Source organism: Convolutriloba macropyga, chromosome 9, assembly GCF_964194025.1.
Source record: "Convolutriloba macropyga chromosome 9, txConMacr16.3, whole genome shotgun sequence".
Classification (NCBI taxonomy): Eukaryota; Metazoa; Xenacoelomorpha; order Acoela; family Convolutidae; genus Convolutriloba; species Convolutriloba macropyga.
In genome coordinates, this window is record NC_134476.1 from 7371344 (window position 1) to 7396860 (window position 25517).

The 25517-nt window shown below is 36.2% G+C and overlaps 1 protein-coding gene across 6 annotated transcripts in view; it reads right to left on the minus strand.

Moving 5' to 3' along the window:
- The window catches only part of LOC142346007 (uncharacterized), a 52739-nt gene extending 27607 nt beyond the window's left edge, over positions 1–25132 (minus strand). For 2 of the 6 annotated variants that reach the window (XM_075398482.1, XM_075398479.1), the window contains exon 1: positions 7947–8111. The gene's annotated coding sequence lies outside the window, so the exon portion shown is untranslated. The other 4 variants (XM_075398483.1, XM_075398480.1, XM_075398484.1 and 1 more) reach the window with 3 other exon arrangements.
- Positions 25133–25517: the final 385 nt, after the last annotated feature.

Sequence of the window (25517 nt, forward strand, 5' to 3'; positions counted from 1 at the left end):
ATCAATAAAATCTTATTCAAATAACTTTTCGGCCCCTTCATGTTCGGCTTATAATTAATGCTGTTTAACGTAACTTAATAATCCAATTTTGCATTTAACTTTTTTGATACTTAACTATATACCAAGAGAAGAACGAGGGATTGAATTCGCAAATAATACATGAGGTCCCGCGTTTATCCCGTCGATTAGGTATGTACAGTACGAACAAGCAGTATAAATAGTGTCCGACGAGTGGCCGTTCAACTAAAAATTTAAACTAATCAGGTTTAACATATTACACTAAATCATTAGAGAAGTTTCCTATCTAATAACAAATTCAACATAGAAGTGTTTGTAATTTCAACTTGACTTTAATAATTTTTAAACTGTACTAGACATTCTTCCAATATAACTTAGGTTCAACTCTTTTTAGTTACCTTCCATTTTCCGTACTGCTAGCTCTCCACCGCCCCCAAATCCCACCATTTGAAACTCCTATAAAAAATCCAAGCCTTTCATTTGTGTCCTTCTCAGGCAACGATCTTAATAACGATAAATAACGATACTGCTTCCTTTTGGAGCTCTCTTGAGAACAAAAAACTTTTTCCATTGGGAACTAGGCCTACGCTACCCACACCACAGACAAGCTATGGTAAAAAAAACAATCTCTATCTAGCTCATTATAACCGATACAACGCTAGAATGGTTTGAATGCGACGTCAAAGATGCTACAAACTGGAATACTCTGGAGGAAGAATTTTTTCAAAGATTGAAAGACGGCTGAGATCTGTTCAGATTCAGAATTTAGGTTAGGAGCACATTCAGGCAAGAGAAAGAACTGACAGAGAACTATTTAAGTAGAATAAAAAGGGTAGTCGACGAAGTTTGGGCAGAAAAGATATCATCAAACATGACTTGCAAGGAGAACATAAAGATAAAGAACAAAGTTTAGCAAAGACATCAAAATGCATAGACTTTGCTATAAGCGGACAAAAACTACAAGGATTAAAACGCAAAGCTCACGAGAATTTTATTGAAGAACCTTCTTTAACAAGGACAGGATTTGTTCATCACTAATTTCTAAAGGATTGAACCCTTTCAATAACAGCAGAACCTATAAGACCAGATAAACTTAAAAAAATTGAGAACGAAATCAATGAATTTACCATTCTTTTCAAGAGTAACGAAGCAATTGCAATGGATACTCCTAGAACAAGCGATCTAAACATAAAGGTTAGACCTAACAGTAATAGATTCTGTGATTATTGCAGAAATAGTTGTCTTTCTTTTTCCAGATGCACAAAGAAACAGAGAGACGATAGCGATATTAGTGACCGAGAAAGGAAACAGTCCAACTGGGAAGACAAAATATAGCATTCTTTAATGATTATAGGGAAAAAAACAGAAACAACACAAGATATAGTGGTTCTAGAAACAAAGGCTATAAATCAACACGTGGTTACTCAAACCATAATCCTAGATTTAACATGCCTAACTACCATCAAAAATATATCTTTTGGCAATTACGGCAATATGATCCACCCAAAACTATGATTAAACGTCTTCTCCGGAAAATACTTATAGAAATATTGAACAAATCTTGGAGAACAATCACCACAACAGCAAAAGCTACAGCCACAACAAGGCATTAGCTTCTATTTACTAAATAGAAATAACAATCTTTGTTGGACTAGTTTTTAACCGTTAATTTCAAAACTGGGTTGAATAGTTTTGTATCCAAGCATTTTGATTGATGAACCAGTGTCTGGTTTTGAATCACAATTTGTACTCCACAGATGTAAGTTTCGTCCAAGGCGTACCCGAGCAAAGTATGAAGAGTAAAAATGACTAGCAGTTTTGAAACTGACTAATACAGTCAAAGCCCAGCAATATTCAGAAACAATCCAATCAAAAATTTTACTGAAGCTAACGATGACTAAGTAGAACAGACTTCTTTCCATTAAACTGATAAAGTCTCCACACGCTACATAAAAAATAGTACTAAGTCAAGAACACATCTCAAATTATACTTTTTTGCCAACGGAGTTATTAAAAAAAGTGGTTATAGGTATAATTCTTGATTAACCCAGGATCAACTTGCACTATCATCAATCACTCAGCATAACCTGCTTCAGTACATCTTGGCTGAAATTTACATATGCCAATTAAAAAATATGATTTAAAAACATACACTGGTTCATCAATCAGATTGCTTGGATACAAAACTATCGAATCCAGTTTTGAAAATGGCCGTTGACATACAATCACCCATAAAGTATTTGTTACTAATCAACTTTTGTCATCTATTCCTAAAAGCACTTCACTTCTATAATCCTGCAGTAGAATTGAAAACAGAGTAGATTTTAATTTGCTATCAATCACTCAACAATCAGAAAAAATGTTCATACATTTATGAAATGACTGCTTTAAACAAAGTTTAACCGATAATTCTACAGCAAAAAAAACGCAACTGCTTAAGCAGAGGCACCCTGATAACACTTTATTTCCACCAGTAACATATTTCATGCCTCTTTTTATTATAACAAAAACTGACTTAGTTTTTGTAAACAACATTTGTCGACAATCTGAAAAATTCCTACGAATTTTTATTGAGAACCAAAAAATTCAACCGGTACAAGTAAATAGACGAATTATAGAAAACGCGATGTGTGAAATCACCAAAAAACCTACAGAGAGAAACAATATCGAAAAATGCTGAGAAAATTAAATGAAAATGAGGACTATAACACTCGCTTCAAACTGAACACAGTTGTAAATCATTTACAAGGACAACAAATTCAAAAAAACTCTTGTATTACATACATAGATTTTTGTGCTCAATCGAAATTTGACTCTAATATGACTTTAGCGCACACAAAATCTTTGGATGCAGAGATGATGAAAGACTTCGCAACAGCGTTTCCGATCGAATACCCTCATTCAAGGACCACTGTAAAAGTAGAATCCGTGATAAAGGTGAAATAAAAAACTTCAGAGAAGATAATAAATTAGTGCATAATCTGATCAGTAAAGCTGTACACTTCAAAAACAAACAATAAATACAATCAAAACAACGCTTCTTACTATGAGAAAACACACAATACGCAGCATAACAATGCTAAGATAGCTTTTGGCAAGGATAGAATGAACGGGAAAGAGACGTGTTCCTTAATTAAACTAACCTATAAAAACAAGGGATTAGCTATCTATGTGCATACAAGCAAGAACAACATTGAAAAACCACAAAGCGTAGACACGAATACAATTGAACAGAAAAAGTGCTTGATATCATTGAAAACAAGCTAATAAAGTACTGCAAGGAAGATGAAAAAGAATTAGCCACAGATTTCTAAACCGAAGCTAAAGAATTGTGTAGAACTAAAGTCAAGTATCAGTTCCTCAAATTTTGAGAAATACCACAAAGCAAGCGAATTAACTATAAAAGCATTTGGCGATTTTCTATTTAAGCGACCCACAAATATAGTTCAAGACAAAGAACAACCAGAGAAGATTGTGGTTAATTTTAATTTCACAAAAAGTGACCTGACTGATAATAAAGGGTTTGAGCTGATAGAATAAATATTTGAGGATAAGGATATTTATTCACAACATGAGTCGGATCTCCGCTTCACATCATAAGTACAGACATCAGTTTTTGATCAAGCTGAACAAAACATGTACCCTCAACAGAGAACTATAAACAATAATATCTGCATTACAGACATAATTTTTTTTGTCGATTGCTCAAGTTTTTCCATCCATCTCTCTTGTCATCATAGACTACACCTTTTTCGATGGTCACAAAGAGCAAAAATGTCATATCGTTTTTTAAAAAAAATCCAGTAGTTTTAACTCAGTCTTAAAACTTGCAAATTATACACAACTTTAGCGTAGATATTGCACCAGCCTACATAAATGACCACTACAATTCGGATTGTTTTGTTATGGCACAAACAAAAACCGTAAAAAAAATTAACGTCAAAACCAGCTAATGAGCAGAGAATACTTATTCTTCAACAATAGAAAAAAATAGCTCGAATCCGTGATGACCGAGAAGGCTACAACGACCAGGATTGGTTAGACATTGCAGAAAGCGATATTGAAAACCCACTTAAATAACAAAACAAATCTGCAAAGCCGATTTTACTAGATATAAAAAATTTAAGAAAAGTATCGATCTAGAAGTTTTTCGAAACATCTCAGAAAAGGTTGTCCACACAGATACATTAGATTTGATAGCTAAAGATAAAGACTTCGCAAAGAACTTGCACCTTGACACTGATATTATACTTGATGATCAAGTCAACAATTCAGTAATAGATTAAGTGAGAGATTGGTTAAAAGTAGGCAAAGCACCAGAAAAAGACTACACAACAAAACAATCTCAAGTGTTACAAGCTTATTGAAATAAATTTAACTTCTTTATTTCAGAGAGTTGATATGATTTACACTGTTATTCCGAACCTCGTGAAGACTGTTCATTTGAGTTTAGGATAAATGCACTCTTTTCACTTTTTATTAAGATGTTTGAGATCGCAATTACGCATGGGCATAGTAGCAACAGGGCCGGAGGCACAACCTATTATAGGTTTAAACGATTTTTCTATTAGCTTGGTATGCTTAAATGGGTTGAAATGTTAATGTTAGATCGCTTAAGTTGTCAGAATATTAGGTCAGCGCGCAAAGACTAAACCAAAGCACCTTTAGAACCATTGAGAGAATTAGAAACAATACTCTACATACACCTAACATAGATCACAAAGGTCCACTAAGACCACTGAGTAAAGGAAATAGTTTTTGCCTTCTGGTAGTCGATGCTTCTGTCATTGATGATATATACTTCTGTTTTAATTTCTCTCTCTCTCTCTCTCTCTCTTCCTTCCAAGATAGATCTAATTTTCGTTTTCACTATTCACAATAAAAGTTCTCCCTATTGCTATTGATACAAATTTTGATTCTTTCTCCACTTCTGGACGTATTGAATCCGCACAATTAAATATATCAAACAAATAATTTTTAATAATGATGTTTACACAATCTCTAAGTTATTTTTTTTGCCATTTTCAATGTGAAGCAGTTTTTTTCTTGAAGAATCAGTACAAAAAGACATTGTTATTTGGTTTTTAAAATAATGACCCGAAGCGAAATCAATCATTTCTCGAAAAGTTTAGCTTCCAGAATGATCAAGAAACATTAAACATTTATTCCCTAAAATACCGTTTCAAAGCCTACTGCAATTGTCTTTTTAATTAGCAATTATTCAAGTAAAGATGAACTACGAAACATAATTCTTTACTTGGGGAATCAATTCCTTAAAACTGAATCTTATGGTGTTGTGCGCCTTTTTTGGTTGTCACTAGAGATGAATAAACAATCTACATTATCTTCACTACTTAATTTCAGATGTATTAACTGTAGCAAACTAGGTTAAAAGAAATTCTGCAAACGGTCTACTACAAAAACATTGGACATACTATCTTGTACTAGTAGGAGGTAAATCGGGATTTCGTCATCTCTTTTATCGACTAACTATTTTAAAGTAAAGAGAATAAAATAATTTATCTCAATAAAATTTGATCTTTTGAATTAATACCTATGGACCGGAATGGGAAGTACTGAACTGTGCTACACTCAGTAGCAATACTTGATAATTTTAGTGCTGTTTTGAAAAATATGTTATAGTGCGTGAATCACGAAACTGATTTGGACAAAGGTCACGAACTCGAACTGAGAATACCAAGACGTGATGATATCACGCCAGTTTGAGAATATCAAATTATACTTCATAATTCTGTCGACACTGTTATCTCTGTCCAATAGGGTAGCTTAAATCTCAACTTAGAGAGATATCTTTCAACTTAGAATGCTTTGGGATTGGTTCTTAAACCAAGAACTCTCTAAGTCAAAAAATTATAACTTAGCGCAATTTTGTAACAAATTCAATACAAATTAACATCTCTTAAAATCTGTCTAAGTTACAGTTTAACTAGGAAAAAATCAGCCTGTGCTAAGGAAACTACTTCAGTCCTTGACATACAATTCCTTGAACTAACCGCTCTATCCCTCATGCTCGGTTCATATTTAATGCTGTTTAACATAAACTATCAATTCATGTTCGCATTTAAGTTTTTTCAATACTTAACTAGACAAAGAGTGGAACTAGGGTCTGAACTATCAATTTAAACATATGGTCCCGGGATTGGCCCCTTGATTTAAAAATCTAAAGTACGTACCAGCAGTAAAGCTTTCCGAACAAATCAAACAAACTCAAAAAAACTAAGTAAAGACAAAATCGAAACAAAATTTATGTACAATGCATTATTAGTACATAGAGCGGCTACGCAGATGCACGAGATTGTGCAAATTACTTCTATTATTGAAGTAACTCAATTGACGCAGAAGTTCAATTAATTTTCTTTACTTGAAAGAGTTACCTAAACCCAGAAAAATTAACAATATTTTGTTTATTCCTAAAGCAAGTATTTAACCCAGAAAATTGTACAACAAATTATTTTTACCTGAAGCAGCAACTTAAACCCAGAAGAGAGTAAATTGTGTTATTTTTAATGAAGCAACAACTCAAACCCAGAAAAATGTATAGTTATACGTTTACTTTAAGCATCTAGAGACCATAAACAGCTCATCGATGGATTTTGAATGTGGAACTAAAAAGACTAAGATTTTAATCTGATACTTTTATCCAGTCTAAAAAAACAATGAAATAATAATTTAATTTTTCAATTTTAGCTATAGGTTTTGTCCCAAGACCACCGTATTAAAGTAGTAAAAAACTAGTTCGGAACATTCAGCAATGTTCCTTGCTTTGTCACAACTACATATGAGACAAAAGTTGTTACAGAAATAAGTAAAACAATATAAAAATTTTAAAAAGAAAAACCCAACAAAATTAAATTGTTTGCTTGTCATTTTTTTTGATATTATTACAATAATATCAAAAAATATGACCCAAAAGCTGACTAGCAAACCCTATACACATGATAATTTTTGTCTGCTGAAACACATCAGCTTCCGTAAACTTTTTGATACTTCGCGCTTTGGATCAATTCTGATGAACCCCTAAAAATTAGACGTCGTTGCACTCATGGAAAACATTTTAGGCAAGCCTAAAATGTTTTTTTTTGGTGAAGGGATGTCAGATTTTTGGGGATTCAGCAGAATTGATCCATGGCGCGAATTATTGAAGAGTTTATGGAAGCTGATGTGTTTCAGCAGACAAAATTTGTCATGTTTCTTGGCGGTCTGCAAACAGTGTTTTAAATCTCAACTCGTTTAGTTTTTTTCTAATTGTTTAGAGACCATGCGAAAAAAATGCAAAAAAGAAAAAACAGACACAGTTTCAACAATGAAGCGTTCGCTTGAAACACAAAACGATGACACAAAAAAGCAACAAGGAAAATTTTCTGTAAACAGTCGTGAATTAAACCGTGAAAAATTCGATGGAGATAAACGGTTTTTTTAATAGACAAACACATAATTGTTCGGTTCGCCTATAATTTGAGTTTAACTTGAACTCCTAAATATGGTTTGCTTTATATATGCAAACTTCCTGAACAGAAATGAAAATTTTAATGGGTAAAATTGTTTCCAGAGACGGGTAAATTTACTCACCTAATCTGAGAACAAATTTTATTTCAAAATAAGTTTTCAAAGGCTAAAAAATTATAATTTGTTTGTATGACTTGTAAATAATGCATTGAAGTTTATCAATTCACAAAATGAATTCTTTTCTGTTGTACATTTTAAAAAAATGCAAAATATTAATAGTTGGTAAATGACTATAGGGAATGACACAGGGAACAAAAAATGGGATGGGCTTAGTATAGATTAAATAAGTCTATTGCTCTTTCTTTTTTGTTCAATCGTCTTTCAAATTCGACAGGTAAAAAATTCGGCTTTTTGTGAACAAAAGACAGCGTGATAGAGAAATATTAAACTGTTCAGCTTACATTTAAAGAAGGGAAACACACCAATGGTCGTAACAAAACGTGAACTAAATTTAAGTGGTAGTAAAAAAGGAAAACGACAATAACTATATAACGACAAACTACAATAACTGCGCTTGTAAATTTATTCAGCACGTAAACAAACGAACTGTTTGTAAAATGGTAGTTCTTTCCAATTCCTTTCAAATTCTATCAAAACTGAATATATTCCAATTTCTCCCCTACCTACTTAATAAACAATTCGACGCTATAAGAGGGCGGAAAATTCACCAGGCAACTCAAAACGAAGCCTTCAATTTTAGAAAAGTGAGATTTAAGAGAATTTGCATGAATGCAAATTTCTGCGGGCGAATTTTTCAACCACCGCTGTTCTTATTAGTTCAAAGTTGCGGGCTGGAGTTGAGAATTCGATTTCTCTCTATATATAGCTGTTATAACAACCCGCACTCCAAATTTAAACCCGCTAATACTCCGCTCCGAGCCACGAAAAGTGGGTTGTTATGGCTAGGGTCATTTATTAAGCCGACGTAAAATTGAGCCTATTTTCTCTGTGAGGAAAAGCAGAATCAACCCAGCAGTATTTCTATTTAAAAAAATTTTTAAGTAAAAAATTAGTAGTGTTTCCTTTTTTACTTGCTAGTCACATATCTTATCAGGATTTAAAAACTAAAAAACGCAAAAACACTTTATTTTCCTCTCATAGAATCGGAAATGAAAGAAAAATAAATTAACTTAGAAACGAAAACCTATCCAAAAACTTAACATAAAAAACCAAACACATGATTTCGGGCATATCTCTTTTGAGGCTATTTTTTCTTTCAGCCCTGAAGCTGTCGTTATAAATTATTACTTATTAGAAAAAGTTCATATAAACTTGTTAAATTTCATATAGAACTTTCTTTAAGTTGACTTCCTTTAATTTTCGACTTCCTTTAAGTGTATAAGTGCTATTTTGACAAATTTTTATGTAACGGTTTGTTCGATCAAATTTCCTGGCCATTACGTTGAAAACTATCCTTGTAAATTTAAACCCGAGCACTCAAAATTGTATTTTATAAATCCAATATTTTCTGACAAATCTCAGCTGTTTACAAATTCGGGCATGAAATATCTATTAAATAAAGAATTAGACTGTCAATTTAGAGTAGAACAACTAACTGTTTAGAATTAATTATTGACACTTAACTTCTAAAAGGAGCTGTTGGCCAGCGAAGTGAAAATTGATATATCGTGCATGTCATGCAAGTTGAGTTTCAATGATTTTTGTTTTTTTTTTGGTCAATTTTGGTATCGTTTACAAGAAATATACTTGCTTTGGTAGTCATAATTTTCATACTTTTAATGTTTGCACTTTGAGAAAGAGGTCTTTCAGGCAAATCGTGAATATTTTGGAGTTTTGTGTTTTATTGAACAATAGAAATTGATTTCCGTCTTTTGTTTTTTGTTCTGAATATTGCTTTAAGTTTGCTCCCTTGAAGTTTTGAAAAAATTGTTTTTGAGTTCCCACTGAAATGCCAATTAAAACATGACCCAATAACGTTTGAAGAACTGCTCTCGAACGATTAGTGGGAGCTCGGATCGATCGCAACCGGGGGGTACTAATGATCACTAGAGGGGGGGAGGCTTCAAATGACGTCATAAGAGGTGATTTTATACAACTAATAACAACTAACAGAATTCTGAATGAAAAAAAATTCACCAAATTTTGGATCACTTGTCATTTGACATTTAGTAGTAAACTGCAGCCACTTGAGTACAGCTGCTGACAATTGTGAATGAGAATGAAAATTAGATCAGACAAAATGAAAAAGTCAAATGCGCAAAAATCACTCAAAAAGTCAGAACAATCAAGCGAAGATTTTATAGTGAAAACATTAAAAAAAACAGAATATGTTTAGTTGTGCGGGAGCGTATATAAGTTGAGGGGGTAGGCGAGGAACGCATTACTGTAGTTTGCATGGGGAAGGGAAGGGGACGGTTATGGGATCGAAATTTCCCAAACTGACTCTTTGGCCCAAAACATTAGTCGAGGCTCCTAATCCCTATACATTAGAAACTAAACTAAAGCTAAAGTCCATTGATCGAAGACAGAGGTAAACTTTCAAAAAATGAAGCAAATCTTTGAAAAAAGTCGCGATTTAAGTAATGAACAAATTTGCTTCAGCTAAGAAACAACATAGCAAGACAGGTCCTCAAATACAATTCAAAAAGTAAATGGAAAACTGATCACTTCTGTACCTGACCAGCAGATCAATTGGACTATTCCAGCCATACATTCAAATAGTCTCATAAGTTTAGCGAAAACAAAAATTTAACCGTTTTCCACCAGCTTTTAAATTTTATGGAAAAATTGACCCCTTTAAGCAAACCCAATAACAAACTCAGAGATTTGAGAGGGGTTTAGTGGCCACTAAAGATAGAAAAACTCAAAAAATATGACAAAAAGATTTGAGAATATCATAAACTCCAAAATTTCCCGAAAGTTGATTCAAATTAGGATAATAATAACCTTTTTGTCGCTGTTTCCGTCCAGTAAACCTTTTGCCAGCCCGAAAAAGGTTGTACTGGACATCAAAAATTGATCACTAAATGTCGTGATATTAATGTATTCAGAACCATAATGTTTGGTTGCAGAAAAAACCCAATCAGTCATTTTAAGGCCGTAAGAAGGTTTCACTGACTCATAGAAAATTATGAACTCAAAAAAGATAAACAAATTTCAAAGAAGAAACTGAAAGGAATTAAAAATTTATGGAGAAAAGGATGAAAACTGCTAACAATTGTGATAATAAAAACAAGACAACTAATTCGCTGTAACTAACAACTATAGAGTAGCTTGTTACAAAATCCTAGAGGTCGTGCACTGGCCACTGATTTTCAAAAAAACTCAAAATTGATAAAAGTTAAAAATTAAACTTGTATACCTTCTCATTAGTATCAAATTGCGTGTTTAAATGTGAATTACTAATACATTTGGCTCTCAAAGAATGGAAATTACTAGTACCTATGTATTGCAAAAGACCTTTATGTTCCTAGATAATAGTCAATTTAAGACTGACCCAACGATATTTTCAAAAAAGTCAAGAAAACGTGATATTGTACATATTTGGGCTCAAAAACTCCGAAAACGACATCTTTGAATAAGGTCTCCCCAGCAGTTGCAGCACTCTAAACCTTTGAAAGACTGCCAACGCTAGCTAGGGACTCCTAATGACATCCAATGCCTGCTGGGCTGTACCTTTTTGTCAAGTTGGAAATATCAAATCATGGAAAAAAGTATGAAAATTTGTAACAGAAAAACATGCCAGGACATCTCAAGAATCGAATTAACTAAGTCACTGACAATAACATCTTGACCAGAACATCAAATTAAAAGAGTAAAAAATCCAGGCTTCTGTATGCGCAAATATATACAAAAATACTAAAAACAATTAGAATTATTCATTTTTCCATCGTCTAATGGTTTGGGGAAAAATAAAAAAACTTTAAAAAATAGTCACCCCACGAACCCCTAAATGAGTACACAGTACAACTGTCTAGTGTGAAACAACGACTGACAAAGCAAGCAAGAGGCAAACACTAACGAAGTTGAAAGAAATCAGAAAACTTTTGCAAATAAGTGGAGTCAAAGTAAAATAAAAGTGGTGTAAAAACAAACCTTCAGACAGAGCCATAAGGGGCCAAAAAAATCTTTTTTGGTACTCCTAATGTCTGAAGAAGTGACACCAGAACTACAACTGAAGGCAAAGAACATAATTTCTCTTGAAACATTCGCAAGCAAACGGTATCGCAGAAAAAGTTAACTCAAAATGTCGCCGAGAAATATCCAAAAACACGGCACTGCTAAGCCAAAGATGACTGTAATTTTTTGAAAATGGTCAACAAGACCACAGGAAAAAGAACAAAATACTGAATTTCTGTAAATTCAATTTGAACCTTTTAAAAAGTGTCAAAATGAAAAAAAAATTATTCCTTTCAACTGAAACACTTAATTAGATGCATTCTTTCTTCGTTGGCAACCAAAGAAATTTGAAATAAAAGTAGCTAAATACTAAGAAAATTAAAAAACAATTAATTTTTTCAAAAACTAAAGAACTGGCTTTTTTGAACTTCAACACTATAAAAGTCAACAAAACAAAGCTACGCACTCAAAGATCTGTTTTTTTTACTTAGTTTTGTTAGTAATCTATTGACCTTTTATTATAGAGAATTAGTGACAGCAGAGCAGTAAGTATAAGTACTACATGCAAAACTAAAACAATTCACAATATTTCTTTAAAAGTAAAAGCCTGTAATTCATTGAAAGCTATAGCTATGACCTAAAAACAATTAACTTGATTGATTTTTTCTACCACCATAGTAACTAATGAGACTTTTCATTAACTAAAATAAGGGATTAGAAAAAACAACATGACAATAGAAACTTGGAGAACTTTTTCTCGAAAACAATGATTGGCAAAGTCAAAGTCCGGATCTTTCCATTTGTGCCCGCCCGCCAGTACGTTTTGCACCCCAGTTACAGAGCACGTTTCTTTCATTATTAAAAAATATTGCACGCCCGTCTGGGATGGGGGTGCAAATAAAATGCACGCACTAAGCTGGGGAGCACAAACAGAAATCAATAAACTTGATTTAAAAACATTATAGTACCATCATTTTAATCTCCACCAGGCACCTATCACACTTGCCCCTAAAGGAACTAAGTGATAAGAAAACAATGAATTCATCACGAAATACAAAGAAGTCATAAAAATCACTAGCTATGGACTCACACCATTAAATAGGTTCAATAACGTTTGATTGGCAACTGTTGAGACCGTTACTTATTGATACGAAGTGATAGGACTGAGGAGTCATTAATAAAAGATTAAAATTTAAAAAATTTAATATTTTGTGACTAAAAATATTGTCAAATTCATAAAAAATCTCCAACTGCCCATTTATTAATTCAAGCAATAGCAAGTACGCACAATTAAAAGGCGCATGTATCATTTTAAAAGCACTCAAGAAAGGAAACGCTGAAAACAGAAATCAAGATGACATACGTGAAAAGATTATAACACTAAAAACTGAAAATTTGTTCAAATACCAATTTCGCAATCCACTTTAATGGTACTACGAAAAAATTACGCCTGATTTTCACTCGATTTTTTATTCCCTATACTATATCAGCTTGACTAAAATCACCCTTCTGATTGGACCTCTTGACGTGGCAGCAAGCCAATGGAATTCGAATACTTTGGATTGTACAAAAGACCGAGCTCCATTACAACCCAATTTTTGGATTATAGAGAACCCGCTGAATACCAATACCACTTTTCGAATCCTAAGAAGACCCACACGTTTAAAATATTTGCCTCAAATTTCGTTCTATAGCAATTAATGAGCCGAAATACTTGAGATCTGCAGTGCTTTGCGATGTTTTTTTTTAAATCACTTCTCTTTTAGATCTATTCTATTCTGATTTTCAATAAACTTAGGCTGTTTGGTGCTTTCACCTCTTCCCTCTCTGTTGTTTAATAACTTTGCGAATACCTTGTTATATCTTGAGGCAGAAAAATATAGCTCTTGAGGAGAGTAAGATTGAAGAAAATTCGGTTGACCAAACTTTTGCAGTTAAAAACGGTCGCAAAATTGATCACAGTGCATTTCAGACAAATTTTTTAATTATGAGATGTTCAGTAAAACCTAAAAGGGACAGCGGGGGTAAACAAATCAAACTAAATTTAAAACATATTTATTGCGGCTGAGCTTAACAACTCAGAAATCAAATTGAATAGCGCTTCAAGGTCATTTCAAGCCTTAAAGCTAGAATAGTGTGACAAGCGAAATTTAATGCTACATTCTATTGAAGCCAAACGGATTTGTTCATTTTGTTCAACATTTATATTTAGCAACTATTATTAGTACGTAATCGTCATATATGAAGTGAAACAGAAACTCAAACTTTAATTACGCAATTATTGCCACGTATTCAAGTGTTCACAATCGCGCAATTTTAGCTCAAACGGAGCAAGAGATACCCAACTTGGTAAGCCAGATTCGATGAATTTTGCGATCTTTATACTAATTCAGAGAGTACGGGGCACCGTATAAGGTATCCCGAACCCCAACTTCAGTGCATTCGGAGAATCTTACGACATAGTAATCTACAACCAATCAGAGATGCAATTTTGACATGTACGGCAGTATAAATAGAGCTTGAAAAACTACCAAAAATCAGTTGAAATTTGCAATTTTGGATATATTAAACTGACATACAGTGCGTATTGAAGCACACTTTCTTGAGCGGTAAATTACTTGTTATCGTGTCTTGTTTCTGTAGATCATATTAGTGATTGTACAGTTTTAACTTTACTTTGACTTGTGAAAAGAGAATTAACTTTGATATTCTCAAAACTTTCTTTCTGAGGAACGAAGTTCCTAAGTAAGAGAAACTTTGTGCAAAGCATAAAGTCAGTTTCTCTTACTGGCTTTAACGAAGCCTACTCTAGTTCAACGTTGGTGTTACTGAAACCAATAGAGAGACTTGCTAACATTAAAGTTCGAAAATTATTTTTATTGTCAGATTTCCAACTGGTAAGACCTACCGTTTTACAACTGCTAACTGTAGCGGCTTGAAACTTTGCATAGTTATAGCCAAGTTATAGGGCTACAGTTTGTAGGAACGGGAATTCCTATATTCGGTTTATAACTTGAGTTATTAACAAAACTCAACAAAAAATTTGATTGTTTCAATTTGAATTATTTTTTTATTCTGAGAGAAACAAGTTTGTTATTCAGCAAAGCTGAGCGATTAGTTATCAGGAGTAATTGAGCAACAAGTAATGCAACGGTATTTGACAGTATAGCGGATAATACAGTTCACAAAAGTTAACTGCAAAAATACAATATCCGGACAGATTTGAGACCGCTGAAACGAACTGGGCGGTGTAAAGTTTTCCTTGACTTTGATAGGAGAGCAGCCGTTACATTTGGTCGCCGACCCGGACAGTGGAAGGCAAACTGCTGTCCAATCTAATGAAGAGAGTGCCGAAGGCACCCCCCAAAGAGTATCAAACAAATCAACAGCGCAACGCCAGTGAGGCAGAGCGAAATTTGCGAGTGCACTTCACAAATTACGTTGAAGAACTAACCTCGCTTAAAAGGAGCAAGCAAAGCAAAAGGCAATCAGGCAATCCTAACACAATCAGCAGAGAGGAGCTTCAATCAACAGCTCAAAGGTACGACAAGAAGCTCCAAGATTTACGGGAAGAAGTCAACACCAAAACAGGGATTGGCTACAAAATTATTGAAGATTCAGATCGACCCAACAAACTAAAGGTCCTCTACCAACAGACTGTTCACCTTCTAGAGGAAGAAATACCCAAGCAATTGCAGCGTCGAAACAAGCTTGTGCCCTACCAAGCAAATTTCGTTGAAGAACATCTGAAAGAAGCAAGGCAGTGCAAAGCAAGTTTGGACTATCATTGGCTTGCCTATATAAGCAAAGGCACGCAACCAGCAATGAATACAGAGCAAAGCAACGTAACCCAAGCAGTGAATGACAGCGAGAGCAACAACAACTACCCAACGGACAACCCAGTTGCTCAAACAGTGCAAAATGGAGCAACAGCAAGTGGCCAAGAGACGGAGAATGTTTCGGAAACATCGTCAGCAAAGCAAAGGCGAGAGGAAAGGATGAAGAAATTCGATATCGAGTTCGAAACCAAGATGCGACTCGAACAAGCACGGTTCGAGCGAAGGAAGCTAGAGCTGGAAATGCAAATGAAGGAACTGGAAACCAAGCATCAACTGCTGGAGGAAGAGCGTGAGCTAGAGCGCAAAGTGAAGAGAACAGCATTAGAGAACGATGATGCTCGTTCCCAATCAACTGGTGCTCGAGACAAATCACCCTTCAACTGGACACCCAAGAAGAGAGATGTCTCTGACTGGGCCAGCAGAATCGACAACCTTCTAACACCAGATCGATCAACAGCCCGCTTCGAAATGACCCCTGAAGTGAACAGGCAAAGTCACTTCTCACGATATCGCAGTTCACGAGACCGTTCCTCAAGTGTTGAAGACCGAGACGTTTCCCCCAGAGCTGGTCGACTACAACACAACATTGGGTACGCAGGTAGCAGTAGCCTACCAAAGCTGAAGTTGAACAACTTCGGCGGGAACCCTCTCGAATGGCCGGAGTGGTCTAGTATGTTCATTGCTACAGTGGATCAACGACCAATACCAGACTCAGTGAAGATGAGCCATCTGAAGACTCTACTGACAGGCAAGGCAAGGTCAGCAATCTCTGGAATGGGCTATTCTGGACAGTTCTATGGTGCCGCATGGAGCATTCTGGAGAGGAAATTTGGAAGGCCTCATGTGATCATTGATGCACAACTTGAGAGTCTTCGCAAAGCAAGTCAGGTGAAACCACACGACTCAACAGGTCTGATCAGTTTCTCAGTTATTGTTTCGAACTTTGTGAATGTGCTCAAAGAGTACAAGCAGATTGGTGATCTGCAATCAAGCTCGACACTGTATATGGCAGTAGATAAGCTACCCCAAGTTCTCAAAGAGAAGTGGTGGTTCTATGTTGATGATAAAGATGAAGATTGGCCTGATCTGATTATGTTTGAAAAATGGCTATCAAGGATAGCATTCGTGCACGAAGGGTTTTCAGCTTTCAAGGGAGAGCGAAGAGAAGAAGACCGAAGAAGCACAAATAGAGACAAACGGTTCTCGAAAACATCGAACTTTAGTGCAAGTTCCAACGTGAAAGAAACGAAGCAAACGCAAAGTGATCACTGTCCACTAGCTGATGGCACTCATAAAATATGGAACTGTCCACTATTCAGAAACATGAGTGTGAATGATCGGTACGTAGCAGTGAGGAAGCAACGCTTATGTTACGGATGTCTAGGCAAAGGACATGCAATCAAAGATTGTAAAGTCAATGCGTGCGGCATCAATGGATGCATCAAGAAGCACAACCGATTGCTACACTCAGAAAACCAAATGGACGAGGGCAATCTTGCAGTCAACGTAAGCGCAGCAACAATCAACCAGAGTAACGAAGTTACTAGCTTTCTTCAGATAGTTCCTGTCTCAATACAGAGCGGTGGCAACAGGCTGAACACATATGCCTTCCTCGATAGTGGATCAACGGTTTCATTCATCGATCAAAGTTTGCAAGAGAAGTTACGGGCCCAAGGCACCGGTGTGACGCTCAACATAGCCGGCATACACGGAACGAAGGATCTGAAGACAGAAAGGGTTCCTCTCAAAATAAAGGGACTACATTCAAAGGTGCATTCAATCGAAGCGTTTGCACACCCGTTAATCTCCTTGGGAAACACAAATTACAACTACAACAAGCTGAAGCAAAGCTTCAACCACTTGAGTGTTTTACCCAACAAAATCTTCAACTTGATGGAAGTTGGCATCATCCTTGGTCAAGATGCTTATGAGCTACAACGACCATTGGACTACAAGATAGGAACACGAAGTGAACCTTTCGCCGTTCTAACAGAGCTAGGATGGGTAGTCAGTGGACCCATGACGGGCAAAAGAAGACAAAATGTTTGTCATTTCGCCTTCACTGAAGATGTGAAAGTGGCAGAGAATATTCAAACCTGGTGGGACATAGAAACCTATGCTTCCAAAATCAACGTCGTCAGTCAGTCAAAGAAGGAACTGCAGGCACAAAAGATGCTAGAGAGTACGACGAAGTTCACAGGCGAGCGGTACGAAGTGGGAATGCTGTGGAGTGAACCAGAGCCAAACCTACCGAACAACTACAGCTCAGCCCTGGGTCAGCTTTACTCACTGGAGCGAAGATTCCAAAGGGACCCAAACCTGAAGAATTTGTATCAACAGTCAATAGATACAGATGTAGAAAAAGGATTCGTAAAGATATTGGACGAGTCCGAAGTGAAAGGCACCTTCGGGAAAGAATGGTATTTGCCACACCATCCAGTGCTAAACCCGAACAAGCCTGGCAAAGTAAGACGTGTTTGCAATGCTGCCTCAAAGTACAAAGAAGTATGCCTAAATGATAAGCTACTTGCAGGACCTGATCTGCTACATGGGTTGATTGGAACAATATTCAGATTCCGTGAAGGACCAATAGCCCTAACAGCTGACATAGAATCGATGTTTCTACAAGTGCAAGTTCCCGAACAGGATAGAAGTTGCTTGAGGTTTTTATGGCGTCCAAGAACTAACGAACCTGTTCAGATATACGAATATCAGCGTCACGTATTTGGAGCTAAGAGTTCTCCAACTTGTGCAAACTATGCTCTCAAGCGAGTGGGACTGGACAACGAAGAAGAGTATCCAATAGCAACCAAGACAATACAAAACAACTTCTACATGGACGATTTCATCAAATCAGTAGAAACCCCTGAAGAAGCACTTGAAGTGTTCAATCAACTACAACCTCTTCTCTCACAACATGGATTTGAATTGAAGAAGTGGATAAGCAACAACGATGCAGTTACCAAAGCAATCACAGAAGACTTGAAGTCAATCAGCAACACGAAGCAAGTCGAAGTGGAACCCAATACGGAGGGATCCTCAGGGCTAGGACTACAATGGACCGTTACTGATGATAGTCTTCAATAGTGCAGAGGCACAAACAAAGAAATTGAAGCTGCTATTACCCAGAGGAAGATTTTGTCATTGGCATCTTCAGTGTTCGACCCGATCGGATTGATTGCTCCGTTCAGTGTTCACATGAGATGACTTCTGAAAGGCATCTGGACTAAGAATGAGCAACATTGGGACAACGAAGTGGAGCCTAGTGAAGAAGAAGAATTCCTGAGATGGAAAGAACAACTTCCAATAGTGGCTGAAACCAGCATCGATAGAAGATACTTCAACAGAGAGAGGGATAAAACCGAACTTCATGTGTTTGCTGACGCATCTGAAGACACGATGTGTGCAGTGGCCTATCTACGTTCACAACCAAAGGAATACTCAGCTGACTTAGCATTTGTCATTGGAAAATGCAGAGTGGCACCGATGAGGCATCTTTCAATACCACGATTGGAGTTGCAAGCGGCAGTCATGGCAGTGAGGTTGAAAGAACAGATAGTCAAGGAACATGAAATGAGGATGAATAGTTGCAGTTTTTGGTCAGACTCAACTACGGTATTGCAGTGGATACACAGTTCCCATCGCAAACAACAAGTGTTTGTGGCCAATCGAGTAGCTGAGATACTAGATACAACTGATGTTTCACATTGGAAACATGTGAGCGGTATCAACAACCCAGCGGACATTGGCACCAGAGCAATCAACATTGAGGAACTCAAGAGGAGTGAGTGGCTCACTGGGCCGGCCTGGTTAAAACGACCAGAAAGTGAGTGGCCAGAGCAAGTGAACCTAATCTTTGCATCAGATGAAGAGAATATACCCTCAACAGTATTCATGATACAGGCTGAAGAGAAGAAAGCTGTTATCCAGTGGGAACGATTCAGTAACTTCAACAGACTAGTAAATACAGTGGCATACGTACGGCGAGCATTGAACAAACACAAACCAGCAACACTCATAGTTAGCATCGAAGAAAGAGCAAAAGCAAAAGCAACAATCTTCAAGCTACTACAACAAGAACAGTTTGGTGAAGAGATGAAATCTCTCAAAGCTGAAAAGGAAATTCCAAAAGTCAGCAAAATTCTACAATTCTCACCTTTCCTAGATGAAGAAGGACTTATTCGAGCCAAAGGCAGAATAGGCAAGAGCCAATTGGACTTCAATGCAAAGCATCCAATTTTGCTACATTGGAAACATCACGCGGTTGAGTTATTCTTGCGAAACGAGCACAAGGACAATCAACACGAGGGCACTGAGCATGTAAGAAACATTGTTCAGCAGAAGATGTGGATCCTAGGCATAAGGAACGCCTTAAGATCAATCAAGAACAAGTGCGTTACCTGCAGAAAGGGCAGAGCGCAAACGATAGCACCAGTAATGGCAGATCTACCCGAAGAGCGGTTAGATGTTTCGACAGCCTTTACAAATGTTGGAGTTGACTACTTTGGCCCTTTCATTGTGAAGATTGGGCGAAGAAACGAAAAGCGAGTGTGTTGTCTCTTTACTTGTCTGACTATGAGAGCGGTGCATATAGAAGTGGTACCCAAGTTGGACACAGATAGTTGTCTCAATGCAGTAATGAGATTTATTGCTCGAAGAGGCAAACCGAATACGATCATCAGCGACAACGGGACAAACTTCGTTGGAGCTGAAAGAGAGTTTGCGGAGTATGTTGCAGCATGGAACAAAGAAGGGATCGAAGAGCATCTAATTCAACGAGGGATCAGATGGAAGTTCAACCCACCCGCAGCACCACACTTTGGAGGAGTATGGGAGCGGTTGGTGAGAAGTTGCAAGAAAGCAATGTATGCAGTGTTGGGGAACAGGTCAGTCATCGTGGACGTTCTTTCAACAACGATGTGCATCGTTGAGCAGACTTTGAATGCAAGACCTTTGACTCCAGTCAGTTCGGATGTTAACGACTTAGAAGCATTAACCCCCAATCACTTCTTGCTTGGCAACAAGAACTTTTGCTTACCCTACCTACCATGCGCAGAGGAATTTGTTGATCATCGAAAGCTCTTTCGACAAACTCAAGCATATGCAAATCTCATATGGGACAGATTTCGTAAAGAATATCTGCCAACTCTGAACAATCGGCAAAAATGGCGATCTACGGCGAACGAAACCCTTAAAGAAGGCGATCTCGTTTGGTTGATCGAAGACAGCAATAAGCGTGGATATTACAATCTAGGTCGAGTTACGGAGACCATCGATGGGTCTGACGGTGTGATTCGATCGGCGATAGTCCGAACAAACGACGGAGTGTACAAGAGACCAGTAGTGAAGCTCGCCCCAGTACTACCTGGAAAAGATGTTTTTGCGATGGAAAACAGGGCCGGCGATATTGCGGCGGAGTTTAACAACTCAGAAATCAAATTGAATAGCGCTTCAAGGTCATTTCAAGCCTTAAAGCTAGAATAGTGTGACAAGCGAAATTTAATGCTACATTCTATTGAAGCCAAACGGATTTGTTCATTTTGTTCAACATTTATATTTAGCAACTATTATTAGTACGTAATCGTCATATATGAAGTGAAACAGAAACTCAAACTTTAATTACGCAATTATTGCCACGTATTCAAGTGTTCACAATCGCGCAATTTTAGCTCAAACGGAGCAAGAGATACCCAACTTGGTAAGCCAGATTCGATGAATTTTGCGATCTTTATACTAATTCAGAGAGTACGGGGCACCGTATAAGGTATCCCGAACCCCAACTTCAGTGCATTCGGAGAATCTTACGACATAGTAATCTACAACCAATCAGAGATGCAATTTTGACATGTACGGCAGTATAAATAGAGCTTGAAAAACTACCAAAAATCAGTTGAAATTTGCAATTTTGGATATATTAAACTGACATACAGTGCGTATTGAAGCACACTTTCTTGAGCGGTAAATTACTTGTTATCGTGTCTTGTTTCTGTAGATCATATTAGTGATTGTACAGTTTTAACTTTACTTTGACTTGTGAAAAGAGAATTAACTTTGATATTCTCAAAACTTTCTTTCTGAGGAACGAAGTTCCTAAGTAAGAGAAACTTTGTGCAAAGCATAAAGTCAGTTTCTCTTACTGGCTTTAACAAAGCCTACTCTAGTTCAACGTTGGTGTTACTGAAACCAATAGAGAGACTTGCTAACATTAAAGTTCGAAAATTATTATTATTGTCAGATTTCCAACTGGTAAGACCTACCGTTTTACAACTGCTAACTGTAGCGGCTTGAAACTTTGCATAGTTATAGCCAAGTTATAGGGCTACAATTTGTAGGAACGGGAATTCCTATATTCGGTTTATAACTTGAGTTATTAACAAAACTCAACAAAAAATTTGATTGTTTCAATTTGAATTATTTTTTTATTCTGAGAGAAACAAGTTTGTTATTCAGCAAAGCTGAGCGATTAGTTATCAGGAGTAATTGAGCAACAAGTAATGCAACGGTATTTGACAGTATAGCGGATAATACAGTTCACAAAAGTTAACTGCAAAAATACAATATCCGGACAGATTTGAGACCGCTGAAACGAACTGGGCGGTGTAAAGTTTTCCTTGACTTTGATAGGAGAGCAGCCGTTACAATATTAATCTGGTTCAGATCTTGACACAATTATTGCAAGAAATTTTGATCTCTTAAAGAGGTTTCTGCATTTGATTCCTATAATGTTTTTGATAAGGAAATTAGGTATCTTTTCTGTTTTGCCCCCTCACCCAGCAAACACTGGGGGGGGGGGGGGGGGGGGTAAAAAACACGGGGGGGGGGGGCAAAACAGAATAGATCCGAAATTTGATATGTCGCAACCATATTCCACGTGCTCCCTTTACCGCCCACGATACAGAACAAAAATTAGTTCCAGGGACTGATGCCGTTTTCAACGATATTCGCACTCAGTAGAGTACACAGTGAAGAGTACACAGAACAGTACGTTATTTAAGAGAAGCTTTCAAAACGCTGCCTGTTTTAAAGAGCGTTTTCAGTAGCTTTTGTATTTTCATTTTGCGTAATCATTACATGAATCAACAAAAATAGGACAGAATTTTCAATTTTCTAAGTTCTAGAGAAATGATAAAAGTACTTACGTAAAATATCCGGATATAATTTAGACAGTTTTCCGTAAAAAGCAGTAATTTGATTTCCACATGAAATATGTTCAATTTTGTCAAAAAATTCCTAAATTCACAGAACAAAAATTTACTTCAAATTATGCAGGCATGACCAAGTCTTACAGCTTTCACGTCGAAAGCAATTAACTGCTTTTCATGAAAAACTGGCTGCACGTGCAACCACACAGAGTATTTCAGTACTGAACAGTGTAAAATCAGTGATTGTTTTACACTTGCCCATTCACTGCTCATGTCAAAATATAAACTGGCAAGATAAATTTTCAGAGTAATTTTACACTGATTTTATTATGATCATCAACATTTTTGCCACTGTGTTCGAGAATTGCGCTGAACATCTTTTTATTCTACAAGCTAGAATAATTGGTAAAGTAGAATTATCTGTGCTTTGATCTATATTTGGTCTTCGAAGACGTTTTTGATAAAGTTAATCGGTAGCGAAAATGTAGCTCGTAAAGCCCCGGTAAATTTACTTTGTCAACTGAGCAAGATGAAAGAACTTTGGCTCCACGGCGCATCCCGGGTCAACGATCATACAACTTTGTTTGATTTCGTACTAGGTCATATATGATTCTTAGTAATCATACTAGGTCATATATGATTTGTATGAATTCTTGGCATTCTTACAAGGACCATATATGATTTCTTAGAAATCATAAAAGGATCATACAGAAAATTCAAAGACTAAAAACTGTATAATTTTGATTTTCCATTGAAGTTGAAAAAATTTCTTGAATTTCATTTTCATACAAGGTCATATATGACACATAATACATTGACTGGTGCCACAAATTCTCGTATAATGTAGTCATAAGACTCATTAAATTATTATATCGCATTTGCAATCCACATTTGATTCATTGTGTGCGCTAAAAGCATAACTTTGTGGTTTAAACGTATTCAGAAAACGAATTTGACGTGATATGCATTCTTTTTCTTGATTATTTTTTTTTTATAAATGAGCATTTATAAGTAAAAACTGGCTTCAGAGTAGGTCAAAAATTTTGTTATTTGTTTGGACTTCCTATTTTATTTTGTGCCCTACTTGCAGTTTATATTGTACTTTAGGGTAATTTGGTGGATCACAATGTGATGCCGGGGTATCATATATGTGATGCCCCACCGAATAAAAACAAAAAAACATAAATGGGTAAAGATTTTCAAAAAATAGATGTATGATTCTTGGTATTCGTACTAGGATCATATATGATTTCTTGGTAATCATACAAGTATCATATACGATTTCTTTGGTTTCATACAAGGATCGTACTAAGAAATCAAGTATGGACAGTATGAAATCATATATGATCCTTGTATGAAATCAAGGAAACTTCAACCCGGGATATAAGTGAACCCTTGCTAAACAAACGGCTATAAATTTAGACCTGGCCTTAGTTTTTTGGGATCTTTTCAACCCCTCGGAAATTCTTTTCGCTTTGTATTCCAATTCGACTAATTGCCCTAGCAAGGCGCACTTTATTCTATCCAGTTTAACACAGTATGAGCATACACGGAAAGTTTAGTCGTCTCTGATTGGTTAATATATCGGTCGCTTAAATTCTATTCAAGAATAGGCCCCCCTTTTGCAAAAGGGGGGGGGGGCAATTGTTGAAAAGATCCCTTTTTTGTCTTATCTGGCCTGGAATTCTGAAAAACTATTTGTCACTTCTCTTCAAAATCAGAAATTATTATAAGAGCGTAGATTAAAAAAGCGATGAAATTATAATTTTATCAAAAATTAACACGGAAAAAAAGAACTCACTACGTTGTAAATGGGTTTGTCACATTTATATGGTTTTGTAATTTTCAGTTCATTTTCGAATGCTCTGTTTTTTTTCCTAAATTTAAAATGGGCAAACGAAAAATTTATATTTTGGATTTTGACTGCGCATGTTGATGAAGAATTATACATGTTGATGAAGAATTATACTAGACTGATTTAATACTGTTTTTCATCGATATACTGGTTTTGTAATGGTTCAGTAGTGGAAAACAATGGGTTATGATTACGTTTAACTTTTATCTGAATTTTTTCCATAATTCCAATTGATATTTAAGTTGAAAAAATCAAAGTTTTACCGATTCGCTGCTGATTCATGTAAAATTTAAGCACAACGGAAATCCGAAAGCTACTGAAAAAGCTCTTCAAAAAACAGGCAGTTTGCTTTGCAGTTTTTCTATTTTTACGTTTAATTTTGTTTGCGAGCATTTACAAATGCGTTTTCCAGACCATGTATTTTGGGTCGCACCACGCCACCGTTGCGCGACCCAAATGGTCTGATCACAGCGGCCTAGGGTCGCGCAACTAAATCTGGGTAGTTTTCGACTTTTAGTATTTTCGACCTTTTACACGCTCACCCATTTGAAACAAACACTTACTAACCTATGATGTGAATTAGAAACAGGAAATACTTCTGAATTTTGTTCACATAGATTTGCAGCAAATATGTATAAAACAATAGTTACAAATGAACTCTGTGAAAAAATAACGTGTGATAAAATTTTAGGTGGATAAGAAAATGCCGCAAGGATTCTTGTGGGTTTTCTACAAATAATTAGCCCGCGGTAGCGATGAGCATGTGAACTTATTTTGATGAAATATTTCGTCCTCTAAATAACCTACAAATAGAATTTAGTCTTTAATCAGAGATAAAAGAGACGAGTCACATGTAGTTTTAATCCCTACGGTACCTGCACCTAGACACAAGGCTTTGATAACTTGGATTTGCAAAGTTTACGCTAAGTTGGTTAAAAACTATTACACTCGATTTGCATGATAGGTTGAACAAGTTGAAAGACATTAAAAAGTTGACGTTTAGCTTGGATGATTACGGGTGGAGGTTTCGCTGAAAATAATGTAAGCTTTGTAATG